Source organism: Panicum virgatum, chromosome 1N, assembly GCF_016808335.1.
Source record: "Panicum virgatum strain AP13 chromosome 1N, P.virgatum_v5, whole genome shotgun sequence".
Classification (NCBI taxonomy): Eukaryota; Viridiplantae; Streptophyta; class Magnoliopsida; order Poales; family Poaceae; genus Panicum; species Panicum virgatum.
In genome coordinates this window covers 11,752,508-11,772,598 of record NC_053145.1, presented here as the reverse complement: position 1 = coordinate 11,772,598, position 20,091 = coordinate 11,752,508, and the positions used below count along the sequence as shown (strand labels likewise).

At 47.5% G+C, this 20,091-nt stretch overlaps 1 non-coding gene across 1 annotated transcript; it reads right to left on the bottom strand.

Moving 5' to 3' along the window:
- Positions 1-5,127: 5,127 nt before the first annotated feature.
- On the bottom strand, positions 5,128-5,234 carry LOC120657775. Its single transcript, XR_005668313.1, has one exon. It is a non-coding gene; the product is annotated as a small nucleolar RNA R71 (small nucleolar RNA).
- Positions 5,235-20,091: the final 14,857 nt, after the last annotated feature.

The window sequence follows — 20,091 nt, the reverse complement described above, 5'->3', positions numbered from 1 at the left end:
CGGAGAGAAATGTCCGTCAACCTGACCACTTGACCGGTTCGAACAATTTTTCGGAGGTCCACCTGCTCCGTTCTTTCACGAGGCCAGAGCACCCCGCGGGGAACCTCCGAGGCTGCGGCATACTAGACTCGGCCAGTTATCTTAGCTTCATCTTAGTCGATAGTTGTACTGATCATCATGTATCCGTGTCCTGCCAGCCGTGAGTGGCATTTTTCACAGTCACCATCCCACTCTTTACACAAAGGAACTACAAACCCACCGCATCTTTGGGAGGAACCGTAATTTGGACAGAGCTATAGCCTTGGTCATAAATCTCGATAAAAATTGTACGAAATGAAGTTAGTAACAACATTTCTATAAGAATATAATATACTGTCCCTAAATAATGTCTGGCTAGTTTATTTGCCTTTTTAGTTATATAATTTGTACTAGCCAAACATGACACTCCTTAGTCCTCTCAATCTTTAGCTCTGTTTTCTATCCATTATTAGGTTATAGTCTTTTCAATCACTAATTCAATATGGTTTTTAATCTTTTAATGAAAGCTAGTAGGTCAGTCGGTTGACGAAAAAAAATCCGACGATCAGACCTCCGCGTTCAGGTACATTAGGGTCTGGTCGCCCGGTGGCGATCGGACCTCCGCATTCACGTACATTAGGGTCTGGCGGCCCAATGGTAACCTGGAGCGGCGTTGGCGGCGCTTGTGATGGGCTTGGCGGACCCATTATTTTATAATGGTAATGTGGTACCGGACCCACCTGCACTAGTGCATTTCCTCAATTCTTGTGCTTCCCGAGCACAAGTCTGGTATTATACACTGAGATGATGCTCGCTGTCCGAGCAGCGTGGTATTATGCTACCCTGCCTGCTAGACCTCTTGATAGCCGCTTGTGGAAGTGCCTTGGCTGAGCGAGTGGCTTAGCTGCTATGCAGAGAGAGGCCTTTGGGCTGTGAGTGGAACTGGTTATGTCGGCCCAGCAGCCCCTGGCCCACAGAATACTGGCAGGATCACAGGCAGCATCACCATCGCATTGCTAGATTTTTTTTCTTTGGAAAAGTCCACAAGCAGATATTTTCAGCTTCTCCTCTATGAGAACAGTAGCTGGTGGTGTCGCGTCAGCTTTCCTTTGCTTTAGGACTTGTATCGGCAACTGTGCATCCGATTCGATGATGACGATATTCAAGTCTGTACAATTGAGTGCAGCTTCAAGCTGATATCTAATGTCCACCGGATCCAGAATTCTCCAACATACCCTGAGCTTTCACATATGAAGAGGAGATGTGCTCCACCTCCATGAAACCGTGACATATATAGGTGAAGAAATACAAGTTATGTGGAGTTGGGGATCAGCTATATCTATCATCATCAAATCGGATGCACAGTCCAAAAGCAAAGGGAAGTTGACACGACACCACCAGCTACTGTTCTCATAGAGGAGAAGTTGAAAATATCGGCTTGTGGTCATTAAAGTCTGTATAGTCCAGCGCGTGAGTTTGTGCATATCTGCATGACTGCATTTTCAGCCTTTTGGGACGTTTAGGATTTACATTATTAATAGATAAAAAAATATCAGAGGTTGGTGAATGAGAATATCTGCTATATACACCGAAATTCTATCATTATTAGTAGCTTTATTTAGTACCTTGGGTATGGCATAAGGTATTAACTACTAGAGCCACCCTGCAAACGCCCACGAGCATCGCTTGTCTGGTTTTGCCCTCGCCGCTACGGTTTTCCGCCAAGCTTCCTCCCGACGGATCAGCTCCCTCCTCCCGATCAGTTTTCGCTTACCGATGCCGCTCTCCTCCTGTGATGCTGCTTCCTCATCCCTACGCCGCTCCCTCATTCCGACAGCCCCGCCATCCTCCCGACGCCGCTCCCCTCCTGCGTTGCCGCTCCCCCATCCCTAGTTCGCTCCCGATAGCCCTCCATCCTCTCGAAGGAGTCCCGGAACATTTTTCATCCCCCCAGTTCGCGATCCATTTCCTGAAGCCGCTCCGCCGTTACTCCCATCACTGATCAGGGACTAATACCGCCGCCGCAAGCTGCTGGCCAGCCCCTCCGATGCGACAAATGCATTTCCACCAGAGCTACCGCAACCTCTGGCACACAGACATCATGGGCAGATGGGCACCATGCAGGGAAACTTCCCCTATATGAAATCGCCCTTGCTCGCTCTCTTCACTTTCTTTTTTCTCCCATCTTTCCCGATGCGTGATCTGGTCTCCCGTAGGGGGATTCGTATCCTGATGGATTTTCTGCGAGTAAAGTGCACACCCGGTCCTTAAACTTGTGTGGGTGTGTCATCCTGGTCCACGAACTCTCAAAACGACTAAATACATCCATAATCACGGTTACTGTGCAATTTGAATCCATAAACTCATGTAGACCGCGTGCCTTATTGCAATTAGACACTTCCACATTTTTTCTCAGTTTGGAGCAGCCGATGCCATTACGCATACCCCTTCCGTTGTCGGTTCATTCATCCATTCCACTCCCCCACATTGGTATGCAGCGATGGCGGCGATACGGGCGCCCAAAGCGACGGAGGCGAGCCAAGTGGCCAAAGGCACAATGGCTAGGGTTTGGACGAATTCCGCATGGGGGAGTAGGAGAGAAGCACGTCCGCACTGGTGGCCATCATCGCCGCAGCAGTGGCCTCTCCGCGATGGTGGTGACAATTGGCGGAAAGGGCCCCGCCCCTTGATTCCGGTGCGTATAATCTGCGTTTCCTATTCTTGATTCATCAGATTTGGTTGGATTAGAGGATGCACATGAGGTAGGAAGGCAAGTGTTGATGACCATTATTCCACATTTTGACCATCAACTTCTCAGAAATAAATTGAGTACTTGCACCATGTTCCATGCATATTTTGTTTAACTCTAATAAGTTCCACGAGTTTTGGATGAGTTGTGCTTGTAGGAATTCACTGTCCAAAGATGGTCGAAATCAGAGAAGATTCAGGTCGACCGGCACATTCTGTGCCGACCGGCTTGACACCTCCACATACATGGGTCCGATGTTTTTACCGGAGCAATGTGACACGTTCATAAGGCAAACATCTCATATCCTGTCGGTGGACCCGGAATGAACAAGGATCAAGCCAAAGACCCACGTGCCAGTGCCAAGAACATCAAATGGGGAAACCACCCATCCCAGAGGCATTGTGGAGTGTTGATTTGCAACGTCGGTGAAATGGAGGGCTGAGAGGCCCCAGAGGCAGGCCGCCCGGCCTACCCCAGGCTGCCCGGCCCAAGATTCCAGCATCCGAGGAAGATACCCGAAGAACCAATGTCCAAGAGAGATCAGGAGCCGTCCACGGAAGGTCGGTGGCCAGGTGGCACATTCCTAGGCCGGCTGGCCTAGGATGGCACCACCTTTCAGCCTCTTAGCACTCAGCTTTGCGTGAAAGTTAAGCACCGCCTCTACAGTTGTGTGCACCGGGTGCTACCTGAATTACCGGCTTTCTACCGACCTTGGAAGCCTATAAATAGCACCCTCTCCCTCACTTGTAAACACACACTCAAAGGAGCAATTCTCTCTTCTCATTTCTAGAGTAGGTTAGTAGTTGGGAGTTAGAGTCAAGTCGAGCTTGTCTCGGGGATCCGGAGTCGTCATCGGAGCTCGGTATAAGCTCTTGTATTTTTTCCTTTGACTATTTTACTATAAGTAATCTTCATTATTTACTTGAGTCAGCTTTATTTTCCGAAAGTTATTTATCTTCCCAAGTACTAGCACTTGTCTGCGGGAGTAGTTTACCTCTAGTTCAGTTTAAGTTCTCTTTCTTGCCTTGTCGGAGCTTGTCTTACGGGTTTTCTCGCCCGTACTAGTGTAACTCAAGTTAGTTCACTAGGTTGAGGGGGATTTCTCTTGAAGGCCTCAAGAGAAATCCTAGTATCGAGAGCAGATGTGGTGTTTGACTCGGTACTAGCTAGGAAGTGTGTTCCACCCCACGGCACCGCAATGGAAGGCGGCAAGTGGTAACAGCCTTGTCCGTCCATCGTAGTCCACCACGTTCGGGTGCTTTCATAGCAGTAGTGACGAAGGACGTCGGGCTCCCTTCTCATCTCTGTCTGAGCCCTTCTCTTACGTCGCCAAAGTAAGCTCCTGGTTCTGACATCAAGATAGAAGCCTAGATTAATTCTAGTGAGGCTAGCTCAGTAGTTTAGAAGTGTTTCAGGAGTCCTTTCTCGCTCGTTGTCCTCCCAGCTGCTACCTCTCTAAGGTATAAAATCTCCTGTGTGTTAAACGGTCATAGACTGGCCATTTATCCTTACCCATTATCTGGCTTACCCCTGCTGAATTAATCGGTCGATAGATTCAGTAAAGGTTTCCACTACAATTTACGATACACATTACCATAGTGCTTCCCTGAGGATTTCACGATACCCCGGAATACTCCATGGTGAAGTGCTACACCGGTGATTTTGTGCGCTTGTAGAATACCTATTCAGACTGAGCATAAAAGACACCAACAAGCATTTCTGGCGTCGTTGCCGCGGAAGCAATTGGCTAAAGTTATCTTATAATTGAGTGATAAACTTTACTGTTCCATCACCGCTAGTTTTAGCGGGCTTACCATTGCTCTCTCTCTCTCTCTCTCTCTCGTTTATTCGATGCAGAGCAGTGCATGACTAGTTTTGATCTACCATCCAACTTCGATCCGAATCCTCAGCGAATTGGGCGAATTGTGAGACGCCGCATCGTCCCACCCCAGAAGAAACTCACTTGGAACCATCGTTTATCCGTCTCAGCACCACCCATGGCCAAGACTCTCAGGCAGTACTCGGCCCCGTCCAGCAGCCACATCCCTACTAGACTGAACAATGACCAAGGCAATGATGGCTTTGAGCTCAAATCGGGACTGGTGAATATGGTTCAAGCGAGTCCATTATGTGGAAAGGCATCAGAAGATGCCAACGCTCACCTCCAGAACTTCCTGGAAGTGAGCAGCATTATCAACCCCAGAGGTACCATGATGGATAATGTCCGTCTTCAGCTGTTTCCATTCTCCTTGCTAGGCAAGGCAAAGACGTGGTTCTACACCACCAAAGCAGACTTCACCACATGGGATGCCTGCTCCAATGCATTCCTGATGAAATACTTCCCGGTGGGCAAAACCAAAGCCCTCCGAAGCAAAATCTCTGGATTTCAGTAGCTGTCGGATGAAGCCATTCCGAAAGCTTGGGAGAAATTCCAGGAGTACATTGCAGCATGCCCCCACCACGGCATGGAAGAATGGCTGATCATTTAGAGTTTCCTCCATGGCCTGAACACGCCAGCCCAGAACCACATCGATGCAGCATCAGGTGGTTCCTTCCTTTTGCTCAGCGTCAACGCAGCTAAAGCGCTGGTAGAGAAGATTGCTTCCGACCAGAGTTGGAAAGGTGAAAGGCAGCAACAACCCCGCAAAGGAATTCATCATATCGACAGTGTTGATATGCTTGCTACCAAGATGGACCTTCTCATGAAGAGACTCGAGTCTCCGCACTAGGAGGCCAACCAGGTTATGGATTCTCGCATGACATGCGAGACTTGTGGAGAAACTGGATACACGGGCAACTCTTGCCCGATCACCCAGGAGGAAGCTCACTTCGTTGGAGCGAACAACTCCAACAACTCTGGCTTCCGTCCTCAGCAGGGTTGGAATTCCATGCCCAACCTCCCCTTCGATCAACAGCAAGGTATGGACTTTAATAACAATTTTTAGCCTACTCTAAAGGACCTAGTTTATGGCTAGAAGCAGATTAATGATAACATTAGTAAGAAGTCTCTTGCTAATGATAAAATCTTGGAATATTTGGCCGGACAACTAGAGGGCATAAATTATGTTATTAAAAACTAGTTGAGCTTCAATAAAATGATAGAAACTCAAGTAGCTCAACTAGCCTCATCTTGTCCTCACAATAACTAGGGAAAACTTCCTGGGCAACCAGAAGTTTCTCCTAAGGAGAGTATTAGTTCGGTGACTAAGCGGACAGGTAAGTCAACGCAGGAACCACTGTTGGCACTCCTTAGCCTAAACGAATTACTCCGCAAGTGCACAGAGACCAATGTAGCTTTCACCTTGGAGTATTCCAGGGTATCAAATCCACGGCGAACGGTAAAGCGCGACAAGACCTAGAACTAGTTCAACCGGGTCCACCAGGGGAAGAGAGGTAAGTGGGCAGAGGGTCTAACGTCGGTTAGCCAACTCATTACCCAGAAGACTTGCAACTAAACTATCTTGATCTGCTTCGGCGGCCTAAGCGAAGGGCTCAGACAGGGGTGAGAAGGGGCCCAACATACTTTTGGCAATCCTACTGCTATGAAAACACCCGAACGTGGTGGACTACAAAGGACGGATAGGGCTGTCGCCACCTGCCGCCTACCACTGCGGTGTCGTGGGGTGGAACACAACCCTATGCAACTAACCAAGTCTAGGCACCACGCCTAACACTATCAAGTTACGTACTCCTGCCTACCGGCAAGACAAAAAGCACTCTCAAATAAGTAGAACTTGCTACTTACGCAGACTAGGGATCCCGCAGATCAAAGACAGAAAGTACACAAGTAACTAAAGTAAAGAGGAAGACTAGTGAGATACCGACGAGAGATGAGGAACTTCACTCCGAAGATGCTTCATTCCTCTGAGGTGGATTACAAAAGTGGAGTAAGGCCGAGGGAACTCGGCACCACTCCTTTACTTTGGCTTTCGCCAAGACTCTCACCTCACACTCTCCCTATTCTACTAAGTGGACTACATCTTGCTTGAGCTCTTCTCTTCTTCAAATGGTGTGTGTAGAATGAGGGGTGGAGGCTCCCTTTTATAGTGCTGCGAAGGTCGGTTCTTCAGGTAGCTGCAAAGGTACGTAACCACTTCCTTGGCTTAAACTCCACGCGAAAGGGAAACTTGAGGGGCTGCAAAGTGGGGCTGGCCGGCCTGGGATCTCGGCCGTTCGGCTACCGCCTTCTCGTGGACGCTCCAGATGCTCTCTAGAGGTCGGTGTAAAAAGGTGGTTTGCTCAACCGACATTCCTTGGGCCGGGCGGCCTGGCTCCGGAAGCTTGTTCGCCCTCCATTGCACCGCCACGCTCCTCAACAGCTGGAGATCACTCCTGGATGGGTAGTTATCTTGTGCTCTGATCATGGCACAGAATTCCTCCGTTTTGCCTAAGGGTTCAAGCCTTCCGATTCCAACTCGTGCATTCTAGGAAACCACCCATTGGAATGGCTTGATTTCTCCCTCTGGATGATACTGGTAAATCTCATGCCAAGATTCCACAGAAAGTATGCCAGTCGGCTGGATCCGGGCCTCCCGGTCCAAACAGTGTCCATTTTGGGTCAACTTTGGATATGTTGTTCCTGAAGTCAAATATGCACCAAAACTTGTCGAACTCATTAGATATAATGGTTATGGCATGATTATGACCTATGTTTCATGAAATCAGGCAGAGCGTTGGGGGCAAAAATCATCAATATCGACCGCCAACAACCACCATATCCAAAATATGCAGGATCTCTGCTGAAAGCCGTACTCGCCAGCAATACCTCTGCAGGAGATGAAGATCAGGAGGAGGACGAAGAATCCAACACAACTGCTGCCCAGGAGGAAACCGTGGAACCCTCTAGAACTTCAAGGGAGTTTCATGACACTACTGCCTTACCATTTCCAGAACGGATAAGGAAGCCGGTGGCCGACGAACAATTCGGCAAGTTCATCGAGGTAATAAAGAAGTTGTATGTCAATATACCGCTTCTTGAGGCTATGCAGGTCCCGACCTATGGCAAGTATATCAAGGATATACATGGGACCAAGAGAAACCTGCCCACCACCGAGGTCGTGCAGCTCAAAGAGGAGTGTAGCGCAACTATACTCGATCCTCTCCTGGAGAAGAAGAAAGATCCAGGATGCCCCATGATCACATGTTCAATCAGGAGCCAATACTTTTCACATGCTCTTTGCGATTTGGGAGCAAGCGTCAGCGTCATGCCTAAGGTAGTTTATGATAAACTAAATTATCATGAGCTTGACCCTACTGCCATGTGCTTGCAGCTAGCGAATCAAACGGTTCGTTACCCCGCGGGAATTGTAGAGAATATCCCGGTAAAAATCCGAAACTTCTTTATTCCCGTTGATTTCGTCATCCTCGACATGGAAGTCGATGCCAAGACGCCTCTCATTTTGGGAAGGCCGTTCTTTAGTCCCGCAAATGCACACATTGATGTTGGAGCTGGAGAAATCCAACTCAACATCAATGGGCAAACGGAGAAGTTCGCCTTCAGACCGATGGTCGAACAATGTTCCCAGGTCAGGACTTTTACCCGGAAAGAAATCCGAGAAAGAGCAGGAGAAGCCATCAACCCCTACAATCAATATCCTTGCCGAGCTCTTGGAACGACTGAGAATCAACAAGGAAATTAGGGCGTATAACTACAGGAACGCTAGACGAAGAATCCTTCATAGAGAATTCGAGGAATCGGAGGCGAAAGTGATTAAAACAAAACCAGCCACCAAGAAGGAATGGCGGAGAAAAGTGTCTTCGTCAGGAACTCCACCCGGCGACGACAACAAAACCCGACGTATGGAGAGTCCTTCTCCGGACTTAAAATCCGAGCTATCGCCATGACAACCATGGTACGTACCCATTCTTGCATTTGCATATAGGATAGTTTCAAATTCTTGCACAATCTTTCTTTTCGAACCATGGCATGTTTAAAATTTTTGAACCAACATTTAAATCTTTGTTTTGCATCAAATATTATTGCATTTATAAAAAAATGACCGAATTGTTGGACGGCCGACCCCACCTAGGCCGGCCGGCCCCACCTCTCCACATTTTGTTAGGGGCAGCAGGAATCCGAGACTTTGAGTGCTCAGGGAGCAAAGTAAAGTGACCACACTCATCGTGTAGAGGGGGCCAGGCCGGCCGGCCTCATCATGGCCGCCCGGCGCCTCTCCACCGCTCCCGTCGTGTCATCAATAACCAGAGCACAAGCACTTGCAGGTCTACAAGCTAGGCAACGTCGTGGACGAAGGATGGCCGCGGGAGGTTCCGCCTAGCGCACTACAGGTCGGATGGCCTGGCCCCTACGCGCCTCTATAAAAAGCCACCACACCACGTCGTTCGTCACACCGTCGCTTTGAGTACGCAGGTCACTCTCCTAAGCACACTTTCTCTATTCTTCCCTCTGAGTTTTCTTGCTTAATGAAGCTCATATGAGTTAATTAAGCTAAGTAACTCAAGTGCTAGCCCCACAAAAATAGTGCTAGCCCCACAAAAATATAGTAGTAGTGTTGGGATTAGCTCAGCACTAATCAAATAAAATTAGAGTATAACCCTCTCCGAAAATGAAAACCACAAAATATTTCCATTGAATAAATCAAAGCTCTGAGTGAAGAACGATTTGTGGAGGATTAATCCAAACAAGAACGACTGACCACTGACCCCTCTGACTATTTTTTTCCTGCATATTAGTTGCACTAATCTTTTGCAGGAATCATGTCGCTCTGGGGGAATATCAAGGGCAACGTGAAGAAGCTGGGCTCGTCATCCCAATCCCAGAGTTCGCGAGCGTCATCGGCCTCCCGGGATGACATGTTGGTGGACTCAGTCTGCCGACCGTCACGATCCTAGGAAGAAGAGGAGGAAGCCCCTGCTCCACCAGCAGTACTGAGGCCCCACCTCAAAATCAGAGTTCTAACTACGGTCAACCAGATCATAGTCCGGACCGATTATGAGTGGGATGCCCTCGAGCTGCTGAATAAGCAGTTGTACGGTCACGCCAAGTGGTTCAAGACAGAATTCCGCATGATGATGGGACTCCGTCAGGATATCAACTGCGCATTCATGGCTGCGGGATAGTCGCACTTCGCCGACATCACCGAACCAGGTTCGCACCTTCTCACCATGGAATTTTTGACAACGCTACATGTTGAAATTGTTGGAAAAGAAACTAAAATCCACTTCCACTTTTTCAATGAGTTCTTTGAAATGCCAATTAGAGACTTTAGTAATGCACTGGGCTTTAGTAAGAAATGCGCCTTAGAGGCTACTGCTTTAACAGATGATCATGATTATGACCGTAGTGCTTGGTGGAATGAAATCTTAGATGAACCAGTGAGTAGTAAGAATAGCATAGTTTCTATCCATAATCTAACTCTGAGAGTCCTAGCCAAGTACCTCGCTATGGTAGTCATTCCCGAGCAGACCTCAGGATGTGTAGCTCCTCGGAGCTCATGTGCCTGTTCGCTATGGCAAAGAAGATCCGCTACTCATCTATCATGGGCATGATCGCACATTGGCAGAAAATGATCACGTGCAAATCTCCCATCGACATAACCTCACTGGTCAGCCGCATTGCGTGGTATGTCGGTGTTTTGGAGAATGCACAAGTCACATATCTGCTCACGACATATGAGTATCGGACCTTCATCGGTCTGGACCACTTTGTTCACGCGCACATGATGTGTGAAGGTCCCGAGAATCCAGGGTATGAGAGTGAGTTCAAGCTGCCATGCCCGAAACTCTCGCTCTACTCCGTGAAACATTTGACCCACTAGATGGAAAAGAAGGAGCCAGCACCACACAGCACAGCTGGCCCTATGACACGTGGTAGAACTCAGCGTGACGCACAGTTGGCCGAGGGTGGCACATCACGGAAGGAAGGAGTTTCCCGTTAGGCAGGAACTTCTCGCCAGCCAGGAGCTTCACGACAGGTCTGTGCTTCTCAGGAGGCCGGACCTTCACACGCTGCACCCTCACCAGATGCCTCAGCACAGCCTCACCCAGACACAGCACAGATGATTTTCGAGGAGGCCTACGGGTATTACACCCAGGGTGGCCAGACCTCATACCAGCCTGAGGGTAGCACAGGGTACAGACACGACCAGGGGTTTTACTACCCCTCGGGCATGGGAGCTTCCCATGGCCCACAGGTCAGCCCGTCTGCATTAGCACGCTTTGAGTACGACAACCCACTCACACGGGGGCTGTCGGATCTCACTGCCTGAGTAAGTGCCATGGAGTTACATCAGGATAGAGATGGGACACAACCTCGATCACAACACCAGTCTCACACAGGAGAGTTGGGGGATGATATCCTCCATGTCCTACGATTGGCACCACGGTGTGTACTACCCCCCGCCACATACAGACTAGTAGCCCTGAGCTTCATTGAAGCTTGAGGGAGAGATCGTCAGTACCCAGATAAGTCATCATACCCATTGGTTCAGAATTAGTAGTATTTAAAAAAAGAGAGAGTTTCCATGGTTAGAATAAATATGTGGAAATCCGTGCAAGCTATTATCTTGGAAATGATGAATAGTTGCTCTGTTTGAGCTTTGCATGTGCCCCGTTTATAGCTTTTTACTCATCTAGTACTAGAGCTAGTTGACACATAATAGACACATTCTAAATATGTTTGTGTGGGAGCATTAACATGATTTTTAAGTCTACATTGTTGTGGGGTTCGAGATGGCCTACATTGGAATTAAAACTGTACTCCCTCCATACTCGAAAAGAATGTCGTTTTGGATAGCGACACGGTCTCCAAAGCTTAATTTTGACTTCTTATTTTTATAAAATATTTATCGCAAAATTATATATTTATACTTTTTTGAAAGTATTTTTCAAGACAAATCTATTCATATAGTTTTTGTATTTTGAATCTCAACAACGTCAAAGTTATCCATGATTTATATTCCCAATGTTTGACCCAAACCTTGTCCAAAACGACATTGTTTTCGAGTATGGAGGGAGTATACCTTAGTAAGGGAAATTCTCGAAATAAAATTTGAAACATGGTAAAAGATTTCCCTATTGGTTTACATATCCCATCCAGAGCCATAATGTTATACCTTACATGAGCTACCATAGGCTGTCTTGATTTACTTTTTGCTTTGTCGAATGGTCATTTCGCTTGAGGAAAGGTACTTGTCATCTGCTGGTCTTTCTCCTTTGCGTACCCATTTCATTGCTAGCCTCAAAATGTCTGGCATGACAATCACCTACTCCGGGTATTGTCCTCCACCTTCACCAAACATTTCCGCCACAACTTCAGCCCAAAATCTCCATTGTGTGCCTATTCATTCCAGAAAAAGGGTCAAAAGATCTTCAAAATTTCCCTCTGAAAATATTCATATAGGGAAGGACATGGGGTAATCTTCTTTTTAAAAAAAGATGATGAAAAGAAGTACCCATGATCCTTAGCAAAAAGAGTTCAAAGAGGAGTTCAAATAAAGGGGCCCAAAAATATTTTCAAAAGTGTGAGTCCATTTCTCCCTCTCCCTTGGACATATGTGATTCCAAAAGATCGGAATTTGATCAAGTGCCTACCTCTTACGAACCACTCTTCGGCTCGGCAACACATGTAATCAAGGTATGTCACACTCTTCCTACCCAAAACTCCAGATATCAGCCTAAGAATAGGAAGATATTGGTCAAGTTTCAACCATGGTGAGGATCATACACCTTGAGCGATTGAGAGCACCTTCAGGGAACCTTTACAATATCTATGCATACTTGCAAAATATTCCGAGTGTGAACCTGAACAGGGAAAACAGGAGAATATTCCGGTGAAGGTTGTTCAGTCCTCCAACCGCTCAAGACAAGGGATGAAATGTGAAATAAGCCCCATCAATCAGAGGAAATAGGTATGAGCCAACTTACTCAACATACATATAGATAGAGTAATATGCTATGCGCAGGGTACCTAAAGAGGGCAAACATTGACGCAACTCCTGATCCACTGAGCCTCAGTATTAAGTTTTGCTCGAGGACGAGCAAAAGTTTAAACTTGGGGGGGGGGGGTGTTGACGGCCATTATTCCACATTTTGACCGTCAACTCTTCAGGAACAAATTGAGTACTTGCACCATGTTCCATGCATATTTTGTTTAATTCTAATAAGTTCCCCAAGTTTTGAATGACTTGTGCTTGCAGGAATCCACTGTCCAAAGATGGTGGAAATCAGAGAAGATTCAGGCCGACCGGCACATTCCGTGCCGACCGGCCTGACACCTCCACATACATGGGTCCGATATTTTTACCGGAGCAATGTGACACGTTCATAAGGCTCCAGAACAAGGCAAACATCTCATATCCTATAAGGATCAAGCCAAAGACCCACTGCCAGTGCCAAGAACATCAAATGGGGAAACCACCCACCCTAGAGGCATTGTGGAGTGTTGATTGTTGACGGTCATTAACGACCAATTTCGACCGTCAACTCCTGCACAAAAAGGGACTAAAATGTGGAATAAATGCTAGGATATGTTTAATTACTAACGGATTCCATAGGTGATGTTCTAGAATGTGTGCAGGTGATTTCCAGCTGATTTTGCAGTATAATGGTGTGGTTTGATCCAGGACATAACGTTCCAGTAAATCAGGACGCCACATGTGTCAGAATATGGAATAGATGGCCCACCAGAGCAAGAAACCAACAGTACAAGAGCCAATGCCTGTGCCAATGACAAGTGGGCCCAGGAAGGAACCCATGGACCGAAAGGGGAGGTCGGTGGGCCCACTGGGAGGCCGGCCGACCTACTGGTCGGCCGACCAGGCCCATGGGCCCCACCGCCTCAACTTTGCCATGTGGTGCTCCCTCACTAGCTCCCAATGTTGGTTCTGCAGAGAAGAGCTGCGATCTCGGGGTGGCTCCCTCCTATAAATACAAGGGGAGGGGTAGAGGAATGAACACACACATTACACCCTCTCAACTCACCTTTCTCCCTTGGAGCTTGAGGCCTTCATCCTAGATGCTTAGGTAGACTAGGAGGTGTAGAAGAAGAGGAGGAGAGTGAGGAGGAGTCGGGGGAAGTGCCGGGTCTGTCGGCACTCTTCTCCACTTGTACCTCGACGGATGCTTATTCGGTTGTAAGTGTTCGAGACTTTCTTTGTTTGTTTATTTGGAATTAGAGTTTAGATCGCAAGTTATCATCTCTGCCTTATATTAGTTGATGTATATGCTAGCGAGTAGCATTTGATCTTAGCTTAAGACCCCGGTTAGAAAAGGGTAGTCTTGGCCAGGGCTAAGGTTAGTAGGGAAAGGCGTAGACGTGGTGTCTAGGCTGGACTATACCACTCAGTTGTCTGATAGGCCCACGGTTTGTAGATGTAGCCGACATGTGGTGACAGCCCTGTTCGAGCATTTTCGTAATCCTCCACGTTCGGATATCAGATAGAGCACATGTTGGAGCTATCGGCTTGTATAAGCTGGTCGATACCTTTAGCTCGAAGTATAACGGCGACGTGATCTCTTCTTCTAGGCATAGATTCTAGATATAGAAAGTCCTCTTTTCTGTTTTCTCCACACCGGCGTGTGTGTCCTTGGATGAACCTGAACTTGTGGATAGCGTACTCATGTTCCCTAATGGATGCGATACCCTGAAATACTCCTGGGTGAAAGCTACAACGGTATCCGTGCGCTTGCGGATTTTATTCGTGATGTTACAAAATACCAACAAGCTTACTGGCGCCGTTGCCGGGGAACGGTAGCTACGTTATCTACGGACTCAGTCGTCTTCGTATTTTCTATTTTGTTTTTCTTTGATTCTACCTCAACCCCCGTACCCCATGGAGCAGCTATCCCTTTTACAGCTCTCTTCACCCAAGAGCGAGTTCTATGAGCCAGCACCCTCTGCTGACCCAATTCTTCCTACTAGCTATGAACTCGACTCAGGCTACATAGCCTTTGTTCAGGAAAATTCCTTTTCAGGAAGGGATTGTGAAAATCCCTACCATCATCTGCGCGAGTTCAAGCAAGTGTGCTCATGCAAGAAAATTTCGTGCATGACACACGAAACTCTTAAATGGAAATTGTTTCCTTTTTCCCTTTCGGGCGAAGCGAAGCAATGGTGTATTCGTGTCATAGGCTGTGTGAATGGAAATTTGATTGAACTTCGAGACAGATTCTGTTCTGCGTTCTTTCTGCTTTCACGAATATGTGCCTTACGAATAGAAATTGTAACTTTCCGTCAGAATAATAAGGAATCAATCGGTGTAGCTTGGGCTAGATTTACCTTATTGGTAAAATCTGGCCCAGAATTGTCATTACCTGAGTATTTATTGCTCCAGCATTTTTATGCTGGTCTTGACAAGGAGTCTGCACACCATCTCGATCTTACCTCTGGAGGATCTTTCGCTCATCTTACCCCAACTGAAAGTAGGGAAGTCCTCGACAAAATCTTGGACAGAACCTCTTTCGTTTGTATCCACGAGCCAGTCCCCACAGAGCCCGAGATGCATCAAGCGGAGCCTTCGGAAATCGAATCAGAACCCCCTGAGAGCCAATTAGTAGATTCGATCTATGAGACCGCCCCTGAACATAAATCTGAAATATCGGAGGAAGAAGACCCTCTACCTCCGGAATTTCTCTGAAGTATCGAGCCGGATGTCTTTGAAGACTTCAGCAATACCTCAAGATACTTCTGTCAGAAGCGACCACCAAGCCCTGTCACTCCCACGGATCCCTTAGAGGAGAATTTTCTTCGGGAGACAGTTCAAGAGTTGACAACATTGATCAGCAATGAATGGCTGCAGGAAGGGGAGTCATCCGTATCTCTAATTTATCTAAACTCTCCCTCCACCTCATTCCGTTGCCGCCTCCAAGATCAAAATGTGGACGCTCTCTATAGTCCCGCTGTCGGAGCTAATCTTATGTCAGATGAGTTTGCCTTAGCTTTGCTAGGCAATTACAAACTCACTCCGAGAGACAGACAGCTCAGGAGACCTTCAGGTTCTCTTTCAAGCAGTTACGGGATAATCACCGATGTGCCACTATGGCACAATGATGTTAAAATCCATCTGAACTTCCATATCTTCGAGGATCTCAACTTCGACTTCTTGATAGGACATCCCCTTAAGGCTCTCTTTTTGGATGTTCCTAAAGACGGATGTTTAACCATCAAGTTAGGGAAGGACATGTTCCACATCCCCGTGGATCAAGCATTAACATGCTCTGTGGAAGATCTCCCTATTCCAGAGCCGATCGAGGAAATAATGGCCACTTCCACCTCCGAGTTTTTTGACTTGGGCCTCGAGGAGGACAACGAGGAAATGCCGAAAGAAGTCAGTGATGCAGAAGAAGAATCTAGTGACACTTCTGAACTGCTCGCAATTGAGAAGCCATCACGACCTCCGATTGAGCTAAAGCCTCTACCTTCAGGGCTTAGATACGCCTTCCTGAATAGAGATGTAGAGTCTCCCGTAATCATTAGTGACAAACTCTCGGAAGAGGGGACGAATAAGCTCATCGCTATTCTAGAGAAGCATCGATCAGTCTTAGGCTACACCCTACAAGACCTCAAGGGCATCAATCCTGCCCTCTGTACCCACCGAATCCCATTGGATCCCGCAATAGCACCTTCTAAGGAACCCCAAAGAAGGTTGAACAATGCTATGAGGGAGGTGGTAAAGAAAGAGGTTCTTAAACTCCTGGATGCTGGAATTATCTATCCTATTCTGTATAGTGAGCGGGTAAGCCCAGTCCAAGTCGTACCCAAGATAGGAGGCATGACGGTGGTGGAAAATAGCAAGAACGAGCTAATTCCCCAACGAACCGTCACGGGATGGAGGATGTGTATAGATTACAGAAAACTCAACAGGGCCACTAAGAAGGATCACTTCCCACTGCCTTTCATCGATGAGATGTTAGAGCGATTGGCGAAGCACTCCTACTTTTGTTTCCTTGATGGTTATTCTGGTTACCATCAAATACCCATCCATCCCGAAGATCATAGCAAGACCACGTTCACATGCCCCTATGGAACATATGCCTACCGACGAATGTCATTTGGGTTATGTAACGCACCCGCGTCGTTCCAAAGGTGTATGATGTCCATTTTCTCTGACATGATCGAAGAAATTATGGAAGTTTTCATGGATGACTACTCGGTCTATGGGACTACCTTCGATCATTGTCTAGAAAATTTAGACAGAGTCTTGCAGAGATGCCAAGAAAAGGACCTGATCCTCAACTAGGAGAAATGCCAGTTCATGGTCCGTGAAGGCATCGTTTTAGGACACTTAGTGTCTGAAAGAGGGATAGAGGTGGATAAGGCGAAGATTGAAGTCATTGAACAACCTCCGCCTCCCATCAATGTGAAAGGAATCAGAAGCTTCCTTGGCCATGCCGGATTCTATCGAAGGTTCATTGCAAACTTCTCCCAGATTGCTAGACCCCTCACAAGTCTCCTAGCCAAGGATGCTCCTTTCCAATTCACGGATGAGTACCACAAAGCCTTTAACACACTCAAAAAGGCACTCATCTCAGCTCCAATCATTCAACCCCCAGATTGGAAGCTCCCGTTCGAGATCATGTGTGATGCTAGTGATTATGCGGTGGGGGCCGTACTTGGTCAAACCAAGGATAAGAAGCATCACGCGATCGCGTACGCAAACAAGACACTCACTGGAGCTCGGCTCAACTATGCCACAACAGAAAAAGAGATCCTAGCAGTTGTCTTCGCTATCAACAAGTTTAGATCCTATTTAGTGGGTACCAAGGTCATCATCTATACAGACCATGCCGCACTCAAGTACCTCTTCACTAAAAAGGATGCTAAATCGAGGTTGATCATATGGATTCTTCTACTCCAAGAGTTTGATTTGGAAATTAAAGATAAGAAAGGAGTAGAGAATTCAGTGGCGGATCATTTATCGCGCATGACCAATACGAATGCCCAAGACCCACCGATAAATGACTTCCTACGGGATGACATGCTTCTCAAAGTAACAGCTTCACACCCCTGGTATGCGAATATCGTAAACTTCATCGTTTCGGGGTATATACCCCCAGGGGAGAGCAAAAAGAAGTTAGTACAGGAGAGCAGACGCCACCTATGGGATGAACCGTATCTATACCGAGTCTGTGCAGATGGGTTACTCAGACATTGTGTACCTACGGCAGAAGGACAAAAGATCATAGAGAAATGCCATACAGCACCATATGGAGGTCACTATGGTGTATTTCGCATTCAAGCGAAAATCTGGCAGAGTGGTTTCTATTGGCCATCTATGTATGAAGATACAAAGAACTTCATCCGCAGATGTCCAAACTGCCAGAGGCATGGAGGGATCACAGCTCGCGATTCAATGCCTCTGAACTACAATCTTCAGGTCGAACTCTTTGATGTTTGGGGTATTGATTACATGGGACCTTTCATAAGATCCCAAGGATGCGAGTATATTCTGGTCGCCGTAGATTATGTCTCCAAATGGGTCGAAGCCATGCCATGCAGAGCCGCAGATGCAAAGCATGCCCGTTAGATGTTCCATGAGATTATCTTTCCAAGGTTTGGCACACCATGGATGGTAATCAGTGACAGAGGGTCACACTTCATTGACTCAGCCTTCCGAAACTTTCTCAAGGAACTAGGGACAAGGAACAACATCGCGACTCCGTATCACCCTCAGACCAGCGGTTAAGCAGAAACATCTAACAAGCAAATCAAGAATATGCTGTAGAAGACCGTGAATGAGATGGGGAAGGGATGGAATCTGAAATTACCGGATGCACTGTGGGCATACCGTATAGCATACAAGACACCCATTGGAATGTCACCCTATCAGCTTGTCTATGGGAAAACTTGCCACTTACCCATAGAGCTGGAGCACAGAGCACATTGGGCTATCCAAAAGTGGAACATGGATCTTAAAATAGCCGGAGAATACAAGAAACGTCAACTCTCGGAATTGGAAGAATGGAGAGACAAAGCTTATCATAACGCCTCGATCTACAAAGAGAGAACCAAGAGATGGCATGATAAGCGATTGAAGCCTAAGAGCTTCAATCCTGGAGACAAGGTATTACTCTTCAACTCTAGGGTCAAGTTATTTGGTCATGGGAAATTACGAAGTAAATGGCAAGGACCGTATCGCGTCATCGACACATCATCACATGGAGCCATCATGATACAAGATGACGATGGTAACGCCTTCAAGGTAAACGGTCAACGACTCAAGCTTTTCCTAGACCATCATAAAGCTCTTGATGAAGAGGTAGATGTGACTGACTTAGTCGATCCCGTACTTATGTTCAAAAAGAGCCATATAGGTAAAAAGGGCAGGAGGGCCCATCGTATCTCTCAAGAACACGACCATACCAGTTGACCCACACAAGTTGGGGCCCACTGGGGCCCAGACTTGGTCGACCGACCTATAGGTCGGCCGAACCTGGGCCAGCCCAAGTGAGGTCCAGCTTCGGGGCACGGCCTCCTTGACCCACCTAGAGTCCAATTCCGTGAGGCGTGCCGGCATTTCGCGACGAAGAAAGGAGCCTCGTACCCCTCTTCTTCTCTTCAGAAACCCTAAACTCTATACCTTGTTTCCATCTATTCCCCAAAATCTCCATTGGTTCCACCAGCATTCCATCACCATCAACCCATGGCCGATAAGGAGATAGTCCCTTACGTTGCGCTAGAATCCCGCCAGGACAATCCACTTAGCCCTATGGAGCAGTACTTCATGGAGGATCTCCAAGAAGAAGCCTTCTCGGTGACCACGACCTCTCTAGCAATGCCTCGAAGCACCCCCAGAAGGAAGGACCCGAGGGGCGCCAGGGGCAGGTCGGCCGATCACCTTGGTCGGCTGACTTCCCCCACGAGCCCGTTTGGCTCCCGGTTTCTCTGGTGGTTCTCCATCGCTAGGTGGAGTACTTCCAGCTGAGGTACGGCGAAGAAAACCACGGAACAGGCCCTCAAAGAAGAAATTGGAGGTCTTCGCGGTCAAGTTGTTCCAAGACGAGAATGCACTCGGGCCGAGGCTTAAACCCGATGAAGAGTATGTGCACTCGTGGGTGACTAAGGAAGGCTGGATAATCAGCCACGACTACCGGCGCAACAAGATATCTCCTGACGAACCACCACTCCAACCACGCCTCACAATCTTTGGAGTGATACCACTGGCCAGAGCAGAAGACTGTCAAGACAAGTCTGAGATGAGGGCACTTTCCAATGAGCTTACAAAAGCTCATATGGCCAATATTAGATTGGACACATCTCAGCAGAGGTTAAGAGAGGAGGTCAGAGAGATGCAAGGGGACCTCGATCTTTACCTCGAGTTTCTTGATGAGAGGATGGATCACCTAGCAAAGGCATTAGGGATCCA